This window comes from Triticum urartu, chromosome 1A (genome assembly GCF_056163025.1).
Source record: "Triticum urartu cultivar PI428250 chromosome 1A, HENAU_Tu73, whole genome shotgun sequence".
Taxonomy (NCBI): Eukaryota; Viridiplantae; Streptophyta; class Magnoliopsida; order Poales; family Poaceae; genus Triticum; species Triticum urartu.
In genome coordinates, this window is record NC_141873.1 from 508,256,095 (window position 1) to 508,276,323 (window position 20,229).

The window sequence follows — 20,229 nt, forward strand, 5'->3', positions numbered from 1 at the left end:
TGGCCGCCGTGGTTGTGGTTCGGCAGGCGAATGATGTGGCCGGACGACGATTGGCGGCCTGCGTTCGCCTGTGGATGGAGCTCGTATGGCAGGAGGAGCTCGACGCCAGGAAGAACTGGCGTTCGTTGGCGGGCCGAAGGAGTTTGATTTTTGGTCGATGGACCTGGTCCTCGTTCGTGGGTTGCGGAGCTGTTTTTTTTTTTGACTGGGCGCGATCGTGGGGTTCCATGGACTTCTCGTTCGTGTGTTGCTCGTACGTGGGATGAGTTGGTGTTTTTTTTTTGCGGGTGCTGATTTGGTGATTTTTAGTATGTGGGCTGAGTTGCTGAGTTTTGGGCTGCTGCGTGCGTGTGGGAGCTCATGCGATGGCTCTCGTACGAAGGGAGGTGGGGGTATCGAACCATCACGAGGTTTGATCCCTCTTTAATAGTAGAGATCAACAACTACAGTTTGTGATTTCGTCTTTCTAACCGCATGCTTCTAATGTACAGACACCTGCACCCAATTCCAAATGCGCTTCTTTGTTGTCCGCACGATGCCTTGCAATGACGCTGGGCACATTGTAACTGAGACAAACCAGCCACCACTCTAAGTTGTCGGTTATACTGGAACAACAGAGAGCTCGTGGCACCGCAGATCTTTTGTCCATGACCAACTTGTAACAAGTGTTGATGTAATAGTCTTTTATTTAGTTGCAAAAAGGAATTGTAATACTTTTTGCATATCTTATGAATTTGTTTCAAGGCTTGATCATTCTTTTTGTCCATGCCGATGATTTCTTTGCAAAGCAAATGTTTTCATTATAGAACAAAAATGCTTCCTTTACATCAAAAAATATATTTACATCTCCTAAAAATATAACATAGACAAATTCCTTCTGTTGGATAATATTTGTCTGCCTCACCACAAAGCATATGCTTCCATCAGTTTGGAATGTTTCCATGGCATAGAACTATTTCATCGTTGCAAAAAAATGCGTCTCAGAAAAATATAGGTATATATTGTACTAGATTTAGTTGAAGTACATGCTTTTGACGTTTAAAAGGATTGTTTCCATGGCATAAAGATGCACATAATCTCCCGTAAATATGGATAGCAAACGATTTTCGGAAGCAATCCTCGGAAGCATAATTATTGGAAGCACAATTCTCGGAAGCAGGAAACAAATTCTGGTTATGATATGATTTATTTTCCACTAATTTATTGTTATGATACGGAGCTGGTTTACTACCTGGAAACAAATTATGGTTAGGATTTATATTCCACTAATTCTTGGAAGCACAAATCTTCTCAGAAGAAGGAAACAAACGACCAGGCATATCCCTGGGCCCATGCACGCATAGCAGTTACGATGCACAATCAATTAACGCCACAAATTTTGCTCAAAAAAAATTAACGCTACAATCCATAAATCACGCGAGGGAGTTTAATACCAAATCTGACGGGCAACATGCATCTGATCCAATGGACGTGCACTAGTCTGATAGGTGAGAAGCATCAGTAGTCTGATGCCTAGTAGTTCCCTATAAATAACCGATGGCTAAAGAATTTGAGGCACTCGTCTTTAATGACCACAACAACCCTACGTGGGTCATGGACATCAAGATCCTTCTTGTGTCCCATGAGATAGCGCAAGCATCCCGGGACACGAAGGACCTTAGGGGGAAATGTTTGAATCCAACTTCAACCTTCACCCCCACATTTCAAATGGAATTGGTTGTTTGCACGATGTTCCTCTTGGACCGAGAAACACTGACTTTCCATCAGCCAAAGGACCTTGCTCACACAGAGAACATGTTGGTTGAGTATGCCTAAATCGATACGTTTGGAGCCTTCGGCTAGTCTCTCAATCTCCTTAATGGTCTATTTATTTATGTCCATTTGTGATGTTGTAATAAGAACATAAGTATTGTTGTCATCATCTATTGTATATCACAATATATTGTATCAACACTTTGGTACAATACATTTGTATGTATTATATATATATCTGACAGTGATTTTCATACTGAGAATCTTCAAGTCTATATATAGATTTCTACGGAGTCAATCTGATGAAAGATAATATGTGCCTTGTGGACATATGCACCACGAACTCTATACTCAGGGAAGTGAAATGTTTCCACTCTCGCCAAGAGAAGGAGATGTCTTTACTCGCTAGACACGATGATGTAATTGTTGGCTCAACTCGATACATATTTACTATCCCTATGGGTACTCGAGTAGAATCAATGATGCTTTATCGTGTTCGGGTCAACTTGTACCATGCTAAACTATAGAGGTATCCGTTAAAATAGTTTCCATAGCGAAACTTATGATGACAACAAAGAGGAATATCTTCTCTTTACCTTAGGCACTGGATATGGCAAGCATGTTCTCTATGTATCATCAGGATTGCACTAGACATACTACAAAACATGTCACACATGTTGCGTACAAGATAGTTTTCTAGAATGTCTTTTATATAACAAACTTGGCATAATCGTCTTGGTCATCCAGACATTGGGTTGAAATCGAAACTATCAACAATTCCAATGGTTTATGACTATTATGATGCTAAATTATAATAATATTTGGATTTTATGTGAACTACATGTGATGAGGGGAAGCTACTTTTAAGGCTCACACACCTTAAAGTCTTCGCTGAACCACTTACTCCTTGAATGCATGAAGTCAAGGTAAGTGGCTCTTCCCAACCACTGACTAGACTATTCAGGTATTCCATGGTTTTTAAAAAGACACATTTATCCACACGAAAACCATTGGTTGATTATCTTGACCATCGATTTCAAGCAAATCGAATGGACAACATCACAAAATTCTCCTTCGTGCCTTATTATGGCCATAGGATTGAAGTTTGCACTCTGTCCTATACGTCTACACTCAAATTGGTAGGTAGAATCCTTTATCCAATGAATTAAGCTCATTCCATGATCTTTACCTCCGAATTGCATCTTACCAACTTTACGTTGGAGTCACGCGGTTTTACACGCTCATGACCAAACTGTATAATATTATTCCCCTCTATCTTTGATACGTGGAAATCTACCAAGTATTTCCAATCTGCAGTAATTCGGTTGCATACCGGTATCACCACCCCAACATACATCATTGGCCCCTCAACATATATTTGGGATCTATGTGGGGAATAACTATATTTCCGTCAATACCTCAAGCCCCTCACATGGGAAGTTATTTATAGCCCATATGTTGATTCAATAATGAGGAATATTTCCAGGCATTAGGGGGAGATTTCAAGTACCATAAAGAATGCCAGGAAATTAGTGGAATGCTCAACACATTTCTGCCTCAATTCCACGTACTCAAAGATCTGAACCATGCATTCAGAAGATTTGCAACAATATGGCAAATAACCTGTCAGATTCATTTATTGAAAATATGTTGGGGAACGCAGTATTTCAAAAAAATTCCTACGATCACGCAAGATCTATCTAGGAGATGCATAAAAACGAGAGGGGAGAGTGTGTCCACGTACCCTCGTAGACCGAAAGCAGAAGTGTTAAGTAACGCGGTTGATGTAGTCGAACGTCTTCATGATCCAACCGATCAAGCACCGAACGCACGGCACCTTCGTGATATGCACACATTCAACTCGGTGACGTCCCTCGTACTCTTGATCTAGTTGACGTCGAGGGAGAGTTTCGTCAGCACGACGGCGTGATGACGGTGATGATGAAGTTACCGACGCAGGGCTTCGCCTAAGCACTACAACGATATGACCGAGGTGGAAATCTATGGAGGGGGGCACCGCACACGGCCAAGACAACCGTCAACTTGTGTGTCTATGGGGTGCCCCCTCCCCTATATATAAAGGAGGGGAGGAGGAGAGGGCCGACCCTCATAGGGCGCACCCAAGGGGGGAGTCCTACTCCCAGTAGGAGTAGGTTCCTCCTTCCTAGTTGGAGTAGGAGAAGAAGGAAGAGGGAGGGGGAGAGAAGGAAAGGGGGGGCACCCCAACTCGGACGGGGCTTGTGTTGGGGAACGTAGTAATTTCAAAAAAAATTCTATGCATACGCAAGATCATGGTGATGCATAGCAACGAGAGGGGAGAGTGTTGTCCACGTACCCTCGTAGACCGAAAGCGGAAGCGTTATAACAACGCGGTTGATGTAGTCGTACGTCTTCACGGCCCGACCGATCAAGCACCGAAACTACGGCACCTCCGAGTTCTAGCACACGTTCAGCTCGATGACGATCCCCGGACTCCGACCCAGCAGAATGTCGGGGAAGAGTTCCGTCAGCACGACGGCGTGGTGACGATCTTGATGTTCTACCGTTGCAGGGCTTCGCCTAAGCACCGCTACAATATTATCGAGGATTATGGTGGAGGGGGGGCACCACACACGGCTAAGAGATCTCAAGGATCAATTGTTGTGTCTATGGGGTGCCCCCTGCCCCCATATATAAGGGAGCAAGGGGGAGGCGGTCGGCCTAGGAGGAGGGCGCACCAAGGGGGAGTCCTACTCTCACCGGGAGTAGGATTCCTCCTTTCCTTGTTGGAGTAGGAGAGAAGGAAAGAGGGGGAGAGGAACAAGGAAAAGGGGGCTGCACCCCTTGTCCAATTCGGACCAGAGGGGGGGCGCGTGCCTCCTTCCTTTTGGCCTCTCTCCTCTATTCCCGTATGGCCCAATAAGGCCCATATACTCCCCGGTGAATTCCCGAAACTCTCCGGTACTCCGAAAAATACCCGAATCACTCGGAACCTTTACGATGTCCGAATATAGTCGTCCAATATATTGATCTTTATGTCTCGACCATTTCGAGACTCCTCGTTATGTCCCCGATCTCATCCGGGACTCCGAACTCCTTCGGTACATCAAAACTCATAAACTCATAATATAACTGTCATCGAAACCTTAAGTGTGCGGACCCTATGGGTTCGAGAACAATGTAGACATGACCGAGACACGTATCCGGTCAATAACCAATAGCGGAACCTGGATGCTCATATTGGCTCCCACATATTCTACGAAGATCTTTATCGGTCAAACCGCATAACAACATACGTTGTTCCCTTTGTCATCGGTATGTTACTTGCCCGAGATTCGATCGTCGGTATCTCAATACCTAGTTCAATCTCGTTACCGGCAAGTCTCTTTACTCGTTCCATAATACATCATCTCGTAACTAACTCATTAGTTGCATTGCTTGCAAGGTTTAAGTGATGTGCATTGGTAACGTGGTAATTTCAAAAAATTTCCTACGCACACGCAAGATCATGGTGATGCATAGCAACAAGAGGGGAGAGTGTGATCTACGTACCCTTGTAGATCGACAACGGAAGCGTTAGCACAACGTGGTTGATGTAGTCGTACGTCTTCACGGCCCGACCAATCAAGCACCGAAACTACGACACCTCCGAGTTCTAGCACACGTTCAGCTCGATGACGATCCCCGGACTCCGATCCAGCAAAGTGTCGGGGAAGAGTTCTGTCAGCACGACAGCGTGGTGACGATCTTGATGTACTACCGTCGCAGGGCTTCGCCTAAGCACTGCTACAAAATTATCGAGGACTATGGTGGAAGGGGGCACCGCACACGGCTAAGAATATGATCACGTGGATCAACTTGTGTCTCTAGGGGTGCTCCCTGCCTCCGTATATAAAGGATCAAAGGGGGGGGGTGCGGCCGGCCAGGAGAGGGCGCGCCAGGAGGAGTCCTACTCCCTCCGGGAGTAGGATTCCCCCCTTTCCTAGTTGGAATAGGATTCGGGAGGGGGGAAAGAGGAGAGAGAGAAGGAAGGGGGGCGCCGGCCCCCTCTCCTTGTCCTATTCGGACTAGGGGGGGGGAGGGGCGCACGGCCCAGCCCTGGCCACCTCTCCTCTCTTCCACTAAGGCCCATATACCTCCCGGGGGGTTCCGGTAACCTCCCGGTACTCCGGTAAAATCCCGATTTCACCCGGAACACTTCCGATATCCAAATATAGGCTTCCAATATATCAATCTTTATGTCTCGACCATTTCGAGACTCCTCGTCATGTCCGTGATCACATCCGGGACTCCGAACAAACTTCGGTACATCAAAATGCATAAACTCATAATATAACTGTCATCGAAACCTTAAGCGTGCGGACCCTACGGGTTCGAGAACAATGTAGACATGACCGAGACACGTCTCCGGTCAATAACCAATAGCGGAACCTGGATGCTCATATTGGCTCCTACATATTCTACGAAGATCTTTTCTCGGTCAGACCGCATAACAACATACGTTGTTCCCTTTGTCATTAGTATGTTACTTGCCCGAGATTTGATCGTCGGTATCTCAATACCTAGTTCAATCTCGTTACCGGCAAGTCTCTTTACTCGTTCCGTAATACATCATCTCACAACTAACTCATTAGTTGCAATGCTTGCAAGGCTTATGTGATGTGCATTACCGAGAGGGCCCAGAGATACCTCTCCGACAATCGGAGTGACAAATCCTAATCTCGAAATACGCCAACCCAACATGTACCTTTGGAGACACCTGTAGAGCACCTTTATAATCACCCAGTTACGTTGTGACGTTTGGTAGCACACAAAGTGTTCCTCCGGTAAACGGGAGTTGCATAATCTTATAGTCATAGGAACATGTATAAGTCATGAATAAAGCAATAGCAACATACTAAACGATCTGGTGCTAAGTTAATGAAATGGGTCATGTCAATCAGATCATTCACCTAATGATGTGATCCCGTTAATCAAATAACAACTCTTTGTCCATGGTTAGGAAACATAACCATCTTTGATTAATGAGCTAGTCTAGTAGAGGCATACTAGTGACACTCTGCTTGTCTATGTATTCACACATGTATTATGTTTCCGGTTAATACAATTCTAGCATGAATAATAAACATTTATCATGATATAAGGAAATAAATAATAACTTTATTATTGCCTCTAGGGCATATTTCCTTCAATGTGCATTACCGAGAGGGCCCAGAGATACCTCTCCTACAATCGGAGTGACAAATCCTAATCTCGAAATACGCCAACCCAACATGTACCTTTGGAGACACCTGTAGAGCTCCTTTATAATCACCCAGTTACGTTATGACGTTTGGTAGCACACAAAGTGTTCCTCTAGTAAACGGGAGTTGCATAATCTCATAGTCATAGGAACATGTATAAGTCATGAATAAAGCAAATAGCAACATACTAAATGATCAAGTGCTAAGCTAACGGAATGGGTCAAGTCAATCACATCATTCTCCTAATGATGTGATCCTATTAATCAAATGACAACACATGTCTATGGTTAGGAAACATAACCATCTTTGATCAACAAGCTAGTCAAGTAGAGGCATACTAGTGACACTCTGTTTGTCTATGTATTCACACATGTATCATGTTTCCGGTTAATACAATTCTAGCATGAATAATAAACATTTATCATGATATAAGGAAATAAATAATAACTTTATTATTGCCTCTAGGGCATATTTCCTTGAGTCTCCCACTTGCACTAGAGTCAATAATCTAGTTCACATCACCATGTGATTTAACACCAATAGTTCACATCACCATGTGATTAACACCCATAGTTCACATCGTCATGTGACCAACACCCAAAGGGTTTACTAGAGTCAATAATCTAGTTCACATGGATATGTGACTAACACCCAAAGAGTACCAAGGTGTGATCATGTTTTGCTTGTGAGATAATTTTAGTCAACGGGTCTGTCACATTCAGATCCATAAGTATTTTGCAAATTCTATGTCTACAATGCTCTGCACGGAGCTACTCTAGCTAATAGCTCCCACTTTCAATATGTATCCAGATTGAGACTTAGAGTCATCTGGATCAGTGTCAAAAACTTGCATCGACGTAACCCTTTACGACGAACCTTTTGTCACCTCCATAATCGAGAAACATATCCTTATTCCACTAAGGATAATTTTGACTGCTGTTCAGTGATCTACTCCTAGATCACTATTGTACTCCCTTGCCAAAATCAGTGTAGGGTATACAATAGATCTGGTACACAACATGGCATACTTTATAGAACCTATGGCCAAGGCATAGGGAATGACTTTCATTCTCTTCCTATCTTCTGCCGTGGTCAGGCTTTGAGTCTTACTCAATTTTACACCTTGTAACACAGGAAAGAACTCTTTCTTTAACTGTTCCATTTTGAACTACTTCAAAATCTTGTCAAGGTATGTACTCATTGAAAAACTTATCAAGCATCTTGATCTATCTCTATAGATCTTGATGCTCAATATGTAAGCAGCTTCTCCGAGGTCTTTCTTTGAAAAACTCCTTTCAAACACTCCTTTATGCTTTGCAGAATAATTCTACATTATTTCCGATCAACAATATGTCATTGACATATACTTATCAGAAATGTTGTAGTGCTCCCACTCACTTTCTTGTAAATACAGGCTTCACCGCAAGTCTGTATAAAACTATATGCTTTGATCAACTCATCAAAGCGTATATTCCAACTCCGAGATGCTTGCACCAGTCCATAGATGGATCGCTGGAGCTTGCACATTTTGTTGACACTTTTAGGATTGACAAAACCTTCTGGTTGCATCATATACAACTCTCCTTTAAGAAATCCATTAAGGATTGCAGTTTTGTTATCCATTTTGCCAGATTTCATAAAATGTGGCAATTGCTAACATGATTCGGACAGACTTTAAGCATCGATACGAGTGAGAAAATCTCATCGTAGTCAACACCTTGAACTTTGTCAAAAACCTTTTTCGACAAGTCTAGCTTTGTAGATAGTAACACTACTATCAGCGTCCGTCTTCCTCTTGAAGATCCATTTAATCTCAATGGCTTGCCGATCATCGGGTAAGTCAACCAAAGTCCATACTTTGTTCTCATACATGGATCCTATCTCAGATTTCATGGCATCAAACCATTTCGCGGAATCTGGGCTCATCATCGCTTCCTCATAGTTCGTAGGTTCGTCATGGTCAAATAACATGACCTCCAGAACAGGATTACCGTACCACTCTGGTGGGGATCTCACTCTGGTTTACCTACGAGATTCGGTAGTAACTTGATCTGAAGTTACATGATCATCATCATTAGCTTCCTCACTAATTGGTGTAGTAGTCACAGGAACAGATTTTTGTGATGAACTACTTTCCAATAAGGGAGAAGGTACAATTACCTTATCAAGTTCTACTTTCCTCCCACTCACTTCTTTCGAGAGAAACTCCTTCTCTAGAAAGGATCCATTCTTAGCAACGAATGTCTTGCCTTCGGATCTGTGATAGAAGGTATACCCAACAGTCTCCTTTGGGTATCCTATGAAGATATCTCTCCGATTTGGGTTTGAGCTTATCAGGATGAAACTTTTTCATATAAGCATCACAACCCCAAACTTTAAGAAACGACAACTTTGGTTTCTTGTCAAACCACAGTTCAGATTGTGTCGTCTCAACGGACTTAGATGGTGCCCTTTTAACGTGAATGCAGCTGTCTTTAATGCATAACCCCAAAAACGATAGTGGTAAATCGGTAAGAAACATCATAGATTGCACTATATCCAATAAAGTACGGTTATGACGTTTGGACACACCATTATGCTATGGTGTTCCAGGTGGCGTGAGTAGTGAAACTATTTCACATTGTTTTAACTGAAGACGAAACTCGTAACTCAAATTCTCTTCTCCACGATCAAATTGTAGAAACTTTGTTTTCTTGTTACGATGATTTTCCACTTCACTCTGAAATTATATGAACTTTTTCAAATGTTTCAGACTTCTATTTCATTAAGTAGATATACCCATATCTGATCAAATCATCTGTGAAGGTCAGGAAATAATGATACCCGTTGCAAGCCTTAATATTCATCGGACCACATACATCAGTATGTATGATTCCCAACAAATCTGTTGCTTGCTTCATTGTTCCGGAGAACGGCGTTTTAGTCATCTTGCCAAAGAGGCATGGTTCGCAAGCATCAAGTGATTCATAATCAAGTGATTCCAAAATCCCATCAGCATGGAGTTTCTTCATGCGCTTTACACCAATATGACCTAAATGGCAGTTCCACAAATAAGTTGCACTATCATTATTAACTTTGCATCTTTTGGCTTCAATATTATGAATATGTGTATCACTATGATCGAGATCCAACGAACCATTTTCATTGGTTATGTAACCATATAAGGTTTTATTCATGTACACAGAACAACAATTTATTCTCTTACTTAAATGAATAGCCATATTGCAATAAACATGATCAAATCATATTCATGCTCAACGCAAACACCAAATAACACTTATTTAGTTTCAACACTAATCCCGAAAGTATAGGGAGAGTGCGATGATGATCATATCAATCTTGGAACTATTTCCAACACACATCGTCACTTCACCCTTAACTAGTTTCTGTTCATTCTGCAACTCCCGTTTCGATTTACTACTCTTAGCAACTGAACCAGTATCAAATACCGAGGGGTTGCTACTGTTGGAAATATGCCCTAGAGGCAATAATAAAAGCATTATTATTATATGTCCTTGTTCATGATAATTGTCTTTATTCATGCTATAATTGTGTTATCCGGAAATCGTAATACATGTGTGAATAACAGACACCAACATGTCCCTAGTAAGCCTCTAGTTGACTAGCTCGTTGATCAACAGATAGTCATGGTTTCCTGACTATGGACATTGGATGTCATTGATAACGAGATCACATCATTAGGAGAATGATGTGATGGACAAGACCCAATCCTAAACATAGCACAAGATCGTATAGTTCGTTTGCTAGAGTTTTCCAATGTCAAGTATCTTTTCCTTAGACCATGAGATCGTGTAACTCCCGGATACCGTAGGAGTGCTTTGGGTATACCAAACGTCACAACGTAACTGGGTGACTATAAAGGTAGACTACGGGTATCTCCGAAAGTGTCTGTTGGGTGACATGGATCAAGACTGGGATTTGTCACTCCGTATGACGGAGAGGTATCACTGGGCCCACTAGGTAATGCATCATCATAATGAGCTCAAAGTGACCAAGTGTCTGGTCACGGGATCATGCATTACGGTACGAGTAAAGTAACTTGCCGGTAACGAGATTGAACGAGGTATTGGGATACCAACGATCGAATCTCGGGCAAGTAACATATCGATTGACAAAGGGAATTGTATACGGGGTTGATTGAATCCTCGACATCGTGGTTCATCCGATGAGATCATCGTGGAGCATGTGGGATCCAACATGGGTATCCAGATCCCGCTGTTGGTTATTGATCGAAGAGTCGTCTCGGTCATGTCTGCTTGTCTCCCGAACCCGTAGGGTCTACACACTTAAGGTTCAGTGACGCTAGGGTTATGAAGATATGTATATGCAGAAACCCGAATGTTGTTCGGAGTCCCGGATGAGATCCCGGACGTCACGAGGAGTTCCGGATTGGTCCGGAGGTAAAGAATTATATATAGGAAATGCTGTTTCGGCCATCGGGACAAGTTTCGGGGTTATCGGTATTGTACCGGGACCACCGGAGGGGTCCCGGGGGCCCACCGGGTGGGGCCACCTGTCCCGGGGGGCCACATGGGCTGTAGGGGGTGCGCCTTGGCCTAGATGGGCCAAGGGCACCAGCCCCACTAGGCCCATGCGCCTAGGGTTTCCATGGGGAGGAGTCCACCTAGTGGAAGGCACCCCGAGGTGCCTTGGGAGGGAGGGAAACCTCCCCCTGGCCGCCGCACCTAGGAGATTGGATCTCCTAGGCTGCGCACCCCCCCCTTGGCCCTCCTATATATAGTGGGGGAGAGGAGGGACTTGATACACCAGCCCCTGGCGCCTCCCTCTCTCCCCGTTACGTCTCTCTCGCGTAGTATAGGCGAAGCCCTGCTACTGTGACGCCCTGCATCCACCACCACGCCGTCGTGCTGCTGGATCTTCATCAACCTCTCCTTCCCCTTGCTGGATCAAGAAGGAGGAGACGTCTCCCGTCCCGTACGTGTGTTGAACGCGGAGGTGCCGTCCGTTCGGCGCTTGGTCATCGGTGATTTGGATCACGTCGTGTTCGACTACATCATCACCGTTCTTTGAACGCTTCCGTGCGCGATCTACAAAGGTATGTAGATGCATCCAATGACTCGTTGCTAGATGAACTCCTAGATGATCTTGGTGAAACGAGTAGGAAATTTTTTGTTTTCTGCAACGTTCCCCAACAGCTACGAACACTAGTAAAGTACACATCAATAACATGTATATCAAATATATCTATGTTCACTTTGCCATCCTTCTTATCCGCCAATTACTTGGGGTAGTTCCGCGTCCAGTGACCAGTCCCTTTGTAGTAGAAGCACTTAGTTTCAGGCTTAGGTCCAGACTTGGGCTTCTTCACTCGAGCATCAACTTGCTTGTCGTTCTTCTTGAAGTTCCCCTTCTTCCCTTTGCCCTTTTCTTGAAACTAGTGGTCTCGTCAATCATCAACACTTGATGTTTTTCTTGATTTCTACCTTCGTCGATTTTAGTATCACGAAGAGCTTGGGAATTGTTTATGTTATCCCTTGCATACTATAGTTCATCACGAAGTTCTACTAACTTGGTGATGGTGACTAGAGAATTCCATCAATCACTATTTTATCTAGAAGATTAACTCCCACTTGATTCAAGCGATTGTAGTACCCAGACAATCTGGGCACATGCTCACTGCTTGAGCTATTCTCCTCCATCTTTTAGCTATAGAACTTGTTGGAGACTTCATATCTCTCAACTCGGGTATTTGCTTGAAATATTAACTTCAACTCCTGGAACATCTCATATGGTCCATGACGTTCAAAACATCTTTGAAGTCCTGATTCTAAGCCGTTAAGCATGGTGCACTAAACTATCAAGTAGTCATCATATTGAGCCAGCCAAACGTTCATAGCGTCTGCATCTGCTCCTGCAATAGGTCTGTCACCTAGCGGTGCATCAAGGACATAATTCTTCTGTGCAGCAATGAGGATAAACCTCAGATCACGGATCCAATCCGCATCATTGCTACTAACATCTTTCAACTTAGTTTTCTCTAGGAACATATCAAAATAAACACAGGGAAGCAACAATGCGAGCTATTGATCTACAACATAATTTGCAAAATACTATCAGGACTAAGTTCATGATAAATTTAAGTTCAATTTAATCATATTACTTAAGAACTCCCACTTAGATAGACATCCCTCTAATCCTCTAAGTGATCACGTGATCCAAATCAACTAAACCATGTCCGGTCATCACGTGAGATGGAGTAGTTTCAATGGTGAACATCACTATGTTGATCATATCTACTATATGATTCACGCTCGACCTTTCGGTCTCAGTGTTCCGAGGCCATACCTGTTATATGCTAGGCCCGTCAAGTTTAACCTGAGTACTCCACGTGTGCAACTGTTTTGCACCCGTTGTATTTAAACGTAGAGCCTATCACACCCGATCATCACGTGGTGTCTCAGCACGAAGAACTTTCGCAACGGTGCATACTCAGGGAGAACACTTATACCTTGATAATTTAGTGAGAGATCATCTTATAAAGCTACCGCCGAACTAAGCAAAATAAGATGTATAAAAGATAAACATCACATGCAATCATAATATGTGACATGATATGGCCATCATCATCTTGTGCCTTTGATCTCCATCTCCAAAGCATCGTCATGATCTCCATCATCACCGCCATCACACCATGATCTCCATCATCTTGATCTATATCAATGTGTCATCACATGGTCGTCTCGCCAACAATTGCTCTTGCAACTATTGCTATCGCATAGCGATAAGTAAAGCAATTATTTGGCGCTTGCATCTTATGCAATAGAGAGACAACCATAAGGTTTTTGACAGTTGCCGATAACTTCAAGAAAACATGATCATCTCATACAACAACTTATATCTCATCACGTACCATATCACATCACAACATGCCCTGCAAAAACAAGTTAGACGTCCGCTACTTTGTTGTTGCAAGTTTTACGTGGCTGCTACGGGCTGAGCAAGAACCGATCTTACCTACGCATCAAAACCACAACGATAGTTTGTCAAGTTGGTGTTGTTTTAACCTTCGTAGGGACCGGGCGTAGCCACACTCGGTTCAACTAAAGTTGGAGAAACTGACACCCGCCAGCCACCTGTGTGCAAAGCACGTCGGTAGAACCAGTCTCGCGTAAGCGTACGCGTAATGTCGGTCCGGGCCGCTTCATCCAACAATACCGTCGAACCAAAGTATGACATGCTGGTAAGCAGTATGACTTATATCGCCCACAACTCACTTGTGTTCTACTCGTGCATATAACATCAACACATAAAACCGTTGGAAATATGCCCTAGAGGCAATAATAAATTGGTTATTATTATATTTCCTTGTTCATGATAATCGTTTATTGTCCATGCTAGAATTGTATTGATAGGAAACTCAGATACATGTGTGGATACATAGACAACACCATGTCCCTAGTAAGCCTCTAGTTGACTAGCTCGTTGATCAATAGATGGTTACAGTTTCCTGACCATGGACATTGAATGTCATTGATAACGGGATCACATCATTAGAAGAATGATGTGATGGACAAGACCCAATCCTAAGCCTAGCACAAAGATCATGTAGTTCGTATGCTAAAGCTTTTCTAATGTCAAGTATCATTTCCTTAGACCATGAGATTGTGCAACTCCCGGATACCGTAGGAGTGCTTTGGGTGTGCCAAATGTCACAACGTAACTGGGTGGCTATAAAGGTACACTACAGGTATCTCCGAAAGTGTCTGTTGGGTTGGCACGAATCGAGACTGGGATTTGTCACTCCGTGTAAACGGAGAGGTATCTCTGGGCCCACTCGGTAGGACATCATCATAATGTGCACAATGTGATCAAGGAGTTGATCACGGGATGATGTGTTACAGAACGAGTAAATAGACTTGCCGGTAACGAGATTGAACAAGGTATTAGGATACCGACGATCGAATCTCGGGCAAGTATCGTACCGCTAGACAAAGGGAATTGTATATGGGATTGATTAAGTCCTTGACATCGTGGTTCATCCGATGAGATCATCGTGGAACATGTGGGAGCAAACATGGGTATCCAGATCCCGCTGTTGGTTATTGACCGGAGAGTCATCTCGGTCATGTCTGCATGTCTCCTGAACCCGTAGGGTCTACACACTTAAGGTTCGGTGACGCTAGGGTTATAGAGATATTAGTATGCGGTAACCCGAAAGTTGTTCGGAGTCCCGGATGAGATCCCGGATGTCACGAGGAGTTCCGGAATGGTCCGGAGGTAAAGAATTATATATAGGAAGTGCTATTTCAGGCGTCGGGACAAGTTTCGGGGTCACCGGTATTGTACCGGGACCACCGGAAGGGTCTCGGGGGTCCACCGGGTGGGGCCACCTGCCCCGGGGGGCCACATGGGCTGTAGGGGGTGCGCCTTGGCCTATATGGGCCAAGGGCACCAGCCCCAAGAGGCCCATGCGCCAAGAGAAGAGGGAAAGGGAGAGTCCTAAAGGGGGAAGGCACCTCCGAGGTGCCTTGGGGAGGATGGACTCCTCCCCCCCTTGGCCGCACCCTTCCTTGGAGGAAGGGGCAAGGCTGCGCCCTCCCCTCTCCCTTGGCCCTATATATAGTGGGGGGAAGGGAGGGCAAAAATACCCAAGCCCTGGCGCCTCCCTCTCCCTCCCATGACACATCTCCCTCCTCCCACAGCGCTTGGCGAAGCCCTGTTGGAATCCCGCTACTTCCACCACCATGCCATCGTGCTGTTGGATCTCCATCAACCTCTCCTCCCCCCTTGCCGGATCAAGAAGGAGGAGACGTCGCTGCTCCGTACGTGTGTTGAACGCGGAGGTGCCGTCCGCTCGGCGCTAGGATCATCGGTGATTTGGATCACGACGAGTACGACTCCATCAACCCCGTTCTCTTGAACGCTTCCGCGCACGATCTACAAGGGTATGTAGATCCACTCCTCCCTCATTGCTAGATGACTCCATAGATAGATCTTGGTGACATGTAGGAAAATTTTGAATTTATGCTACGTTCCCCAACAGTGGCATCATGAGCTAGGTCTATTGCGTAGATTCTATGCACGAGTAGAATACAAAGTAGTTGTGGGCGTTGATTTTGTTCAATATGCTTACCGTTACTAGTCCAATCTTGATTCGGCGGCATTGTGGGATGAAGCGGCCCGGACCAACCTTACACGTACGCTTACGTCAGACCGGTTCCACCGACTGACATGCACTAGTTGCATAAGGTGGCTGGCGGGTGTCTGTCTCTCCCACTTTAGTCGGGTCGGATTCGATGAAAAGGGTCCTTATGAAGGGTAAATAGCAATTGGCATATCACATTGTGGTCTTTGTGTAGGTAAGAAACGTTCTTGCTAGAAACCCATAGCAGCCACGTAAAACATGCAAACAACAATTAGAGGACGTCTAACTTGTTTTTGCAGGGTATGCTATGTGATGTGATATGGCCAAAGGATGTGATGAATCATATATGTGATGTATGAGATGATCATGTTCTTGTAATAGGAATCACGACTTGCATGTCGATGAGTATGACAACCGGCAGGAGCCATAGGAGTTGTCTTAATTTATTTATGACCTGCGTGTCAACATAAACGTCATGTAATTACTTTACTTTATTGCTAACCGTTAGCTGTAGTAGTAGAAGTTATAGTTGGCGAGGCAACTTCATGGAGACACGATGATGGAGATCATGATGATGGAGATCATGGTGTCATGCCGGTGACGATGATGATCATGGAGCCCCGAAGATGAAGATCAAATGGAGCAATATGATATTGGCCATATCATGTCACTATTTGATTGCATGTGATGTTTATCATGTTTATACATCTTATTTGCTTAGAACGACGGTAGTAAATAAGATGATACCTCACTAAAATTTCAAGAAGGTGTTCCCCCTAACTGTGCACCGTTGCGAAAGTTCGTCGTTTCGAAGCACCACGTGATGATCGGGTGTGATAGATTCTTACGTTCGAATACAACGGGTGTTGACGAGCCTAGCATGTACAGACATGGCCTCGGAACACATGCGAAACACTTAGGTTAACTTGACGAGCCTAGCATGTACAGACATGGCCTCGGAACACAAGAGACCGAAAGGTCGAGCATGAGTCGTATAGAAGATACGATCAACATGAAGATGTTCACCGATGTTGACTAGTCCGTCTCACGTGATGATCGGACACGGCCTAGTTGACTCGGATCATGTAATCACTTAGATGACTAGAGGGATGTCTATCTGAGTGGGAGTTCATAAGATGAACTTAATTATCCTGAACATAGTCAAAAGGTCTTCGCAAATTACGTCGTAGCTCGCGCTTCAGTTCTACTATTTAGTTATGTTCCTAGAGAAAATTTAGTTGAAAGTTGATAGTAGCAATTATGCGGACTAGGTCCGTAAACTGAGGATTGTCCTCATTGCTTCATAGAAGGCTTATGTCCTTAATGCACCGCTCAGTGTGCTGAACCTCGAACGTTGTCTATGGATGTTGCGAACATCTGACATACACATTTTGATAACTACGTGATAGTTCAATTAAACGGTTTAGAGTTGAGGCACCGAAGACGTTTTGAAACGTCGTGAAACATATGAGATGTTTCGAGGGCTGAAATTGGGATTTCAGGCTCGTGCCCACGTCAAGAGGTATAAGACCTCCGACAATTTTCTTAGCCTGCAAACTAAGGGAGGAAAGCTCAATTGTTGAGCTTGTGCTCAGATTGTCTGAGTACAACAATCATTTGAATCGAGTGAGAGTTGATCTTCCAGATGAGAAAGTGATGTTTCTCCGAAGTCATTACCACCAAGCTGCTAGAGCTTCGTGATGAACTATAATATATCAGGGACATATATGATGATCCTTGAGATATTCGCGATGTTTGACACCACAAAAGTAGAAATCAAGGAGCATCAATTGTTGATGGTTGGTGAAACCACTAGTTTCAAGAAGGGCAAGGGGAACGAAGGGATACTTCATGAAACGGCAATTCAGCTGCTGCTCTAGTGAAGAAACCCAAGGTTGAACCCAAACCCGAGACTAAGTGCTTCTGTAATAAGGGGAACAGCCACTGGAGCAGAATTACCCTAGATACTTGGTAGATGAGAAGGCTGGCAAGGTCGATAGAAGTATATTGGATATACATTGTGTTGATGTGTACTTTACTAGTATTCCTAGTAGCACCAGGGTATTAGATACCGGTTCGGTTGCTAAGTGTTAGTAACTCGAAATAAAAGCTACGGAATAAACGGAGACTAGCTAAAGGTGAGCTGACGATATGTGTTGGAAGTGTTTCCAATGATGATATGATCAAGCATCGCATGCTCCCTCTACCATCGAGATTGGTGTTTGCGTTGAGCATAGACATGATTGGATTATGTCTATCGCAATACGGTTATTCATTTAAGGAGAATAACGGTTACTCTGTTTATTTGAATAATACCTTCAATGGTCTTACACCTAAAATGAATGGTTTATTGAATCTCGATCGTAGTGATACACATGTTCATGCCAAAAGATAGTAATGATAGTACCACCTACTTGTGGCACTGCCACGTAAGTCATATCGGTATAAAACGCATGAAGAAGCTCCATGTTGATGGATCTTTGGGCTCACTCATTTTGAAAAGTTTGAGACATGCGAACCATGTCTATTGGTGTATATGCATGAAGAAACTCCATGCAAATGGACCGTTTGGACTCACTTGATTTTGAATCACTTGAGACATGCAAATCATACCACATGGGCAAGATGACTGAAAGCCTCGTTTTCAATAAATGGAACTAGAAAGCAACTTGTTGGAAGAAATACATTTTGATGTGTGCAGTCCAATGAGTGCTGAGGCGTGTAGTGGATATCGTTATGTTCTTACTTCACAGATGATTTGAGTAGATGTTGAGTACATTTACTTGATAAATCACGAGTCTGAATTATTGAAAGGTTCAAGTAATTTCAAGGTGAAGTTGAAAGATCGTCGTGACAAGAGGATAAAATATCTATGATATGATCATAGAGATGAATATCTGAATTACGAGTTTGGCACAGAATTAAGACATTGTGGAAATTGTTTCACAACTAATACAGCCTGGAACACCATAGTGTGATGGTGTGTCCGAACATCATAACTGCACCCTATTGGATATGATGCATACCATGATGTCTCTTATCGAATTACCACGATAGTTTATGGGTTAGGCATTAAAGACAACCACATTCACTTTAAATAGGGCACCACGTAATTCCGATGAGATGACACCATATGAACTATGGTTTAGAGAAACCTAAGTTGTCATTTCTTAGAAGTTTGGGGCTGCGACGCTTATGTGAAAAAGTTTCAGGCTGATAAGCTCGAACCCAAAGCGGATAAATGCATCCTCATAGGACACCCAAAACAGTTGGGTATACCTCCTGTCTCAGATCCGAAAGCAATAAGGGATTGTTTCTAGAATCGGGTCCTTTCTCGAGGAAAAATTTCTCTCGAAAGAATTGAGTGGGAGGATGGTGGAGACTTGATGAGGTTATTGAACCGTCTCTTCAACTAGTGTGTGACAGGGCACAGGGAGTTGTTCCTGTGGCACCTACACCAATTGAAGTGGAAGCTTATGATAGTGATCATGAAACTTCAGATCAAGTCACCACCAAACCTCGTGGGATGACAAGGATGCGTACTACTTCAAAGTGGTACGTAATCCTGTCTTGGAAGTCATGTTGCTAGACAACAATGAACCTACGAGCTATGGAGAAGCGATGGTGGACCCGGATTCCGATAAATGGCTCGAGGCCATAAAATCCGAGAGAGGATCCATGTATGAAAACAAAGTGTAGACTTTGGCAGAACAGCTCGATGGTCGTAAGGCTGTTGAGTGCAGATGGATTTTAAAAGGAAGACGGACAATGATGGTAAATGTCACCATTAAGAAAGCTCGACTTGTCGTTAAGATGTTTTCCGACAAGTTCAAGGAGTTGACTACGATGAGACTTTCTCACTCGTAGCGATGCTAAGAGTCTGTTGGAATTATATTATTGATTACTGCATTATTTATGAAATCTTGCAGATAGGATGTCAAAACATTGTTTCCTCGACGATTTTTTAGGAAAGGTTGTATGGGATACAACCGGAAGGTTTTGTCAATCCTGAAAGATGCTAACAAGTATGCCAAGCTCCAGCAATCCTTCTAAGGACTGGAGTAAGCATCTCGGAGTTGGAATGTATGCTTTGATAAGATGATCAAAGTTTTGGGTGTATACAAAGTT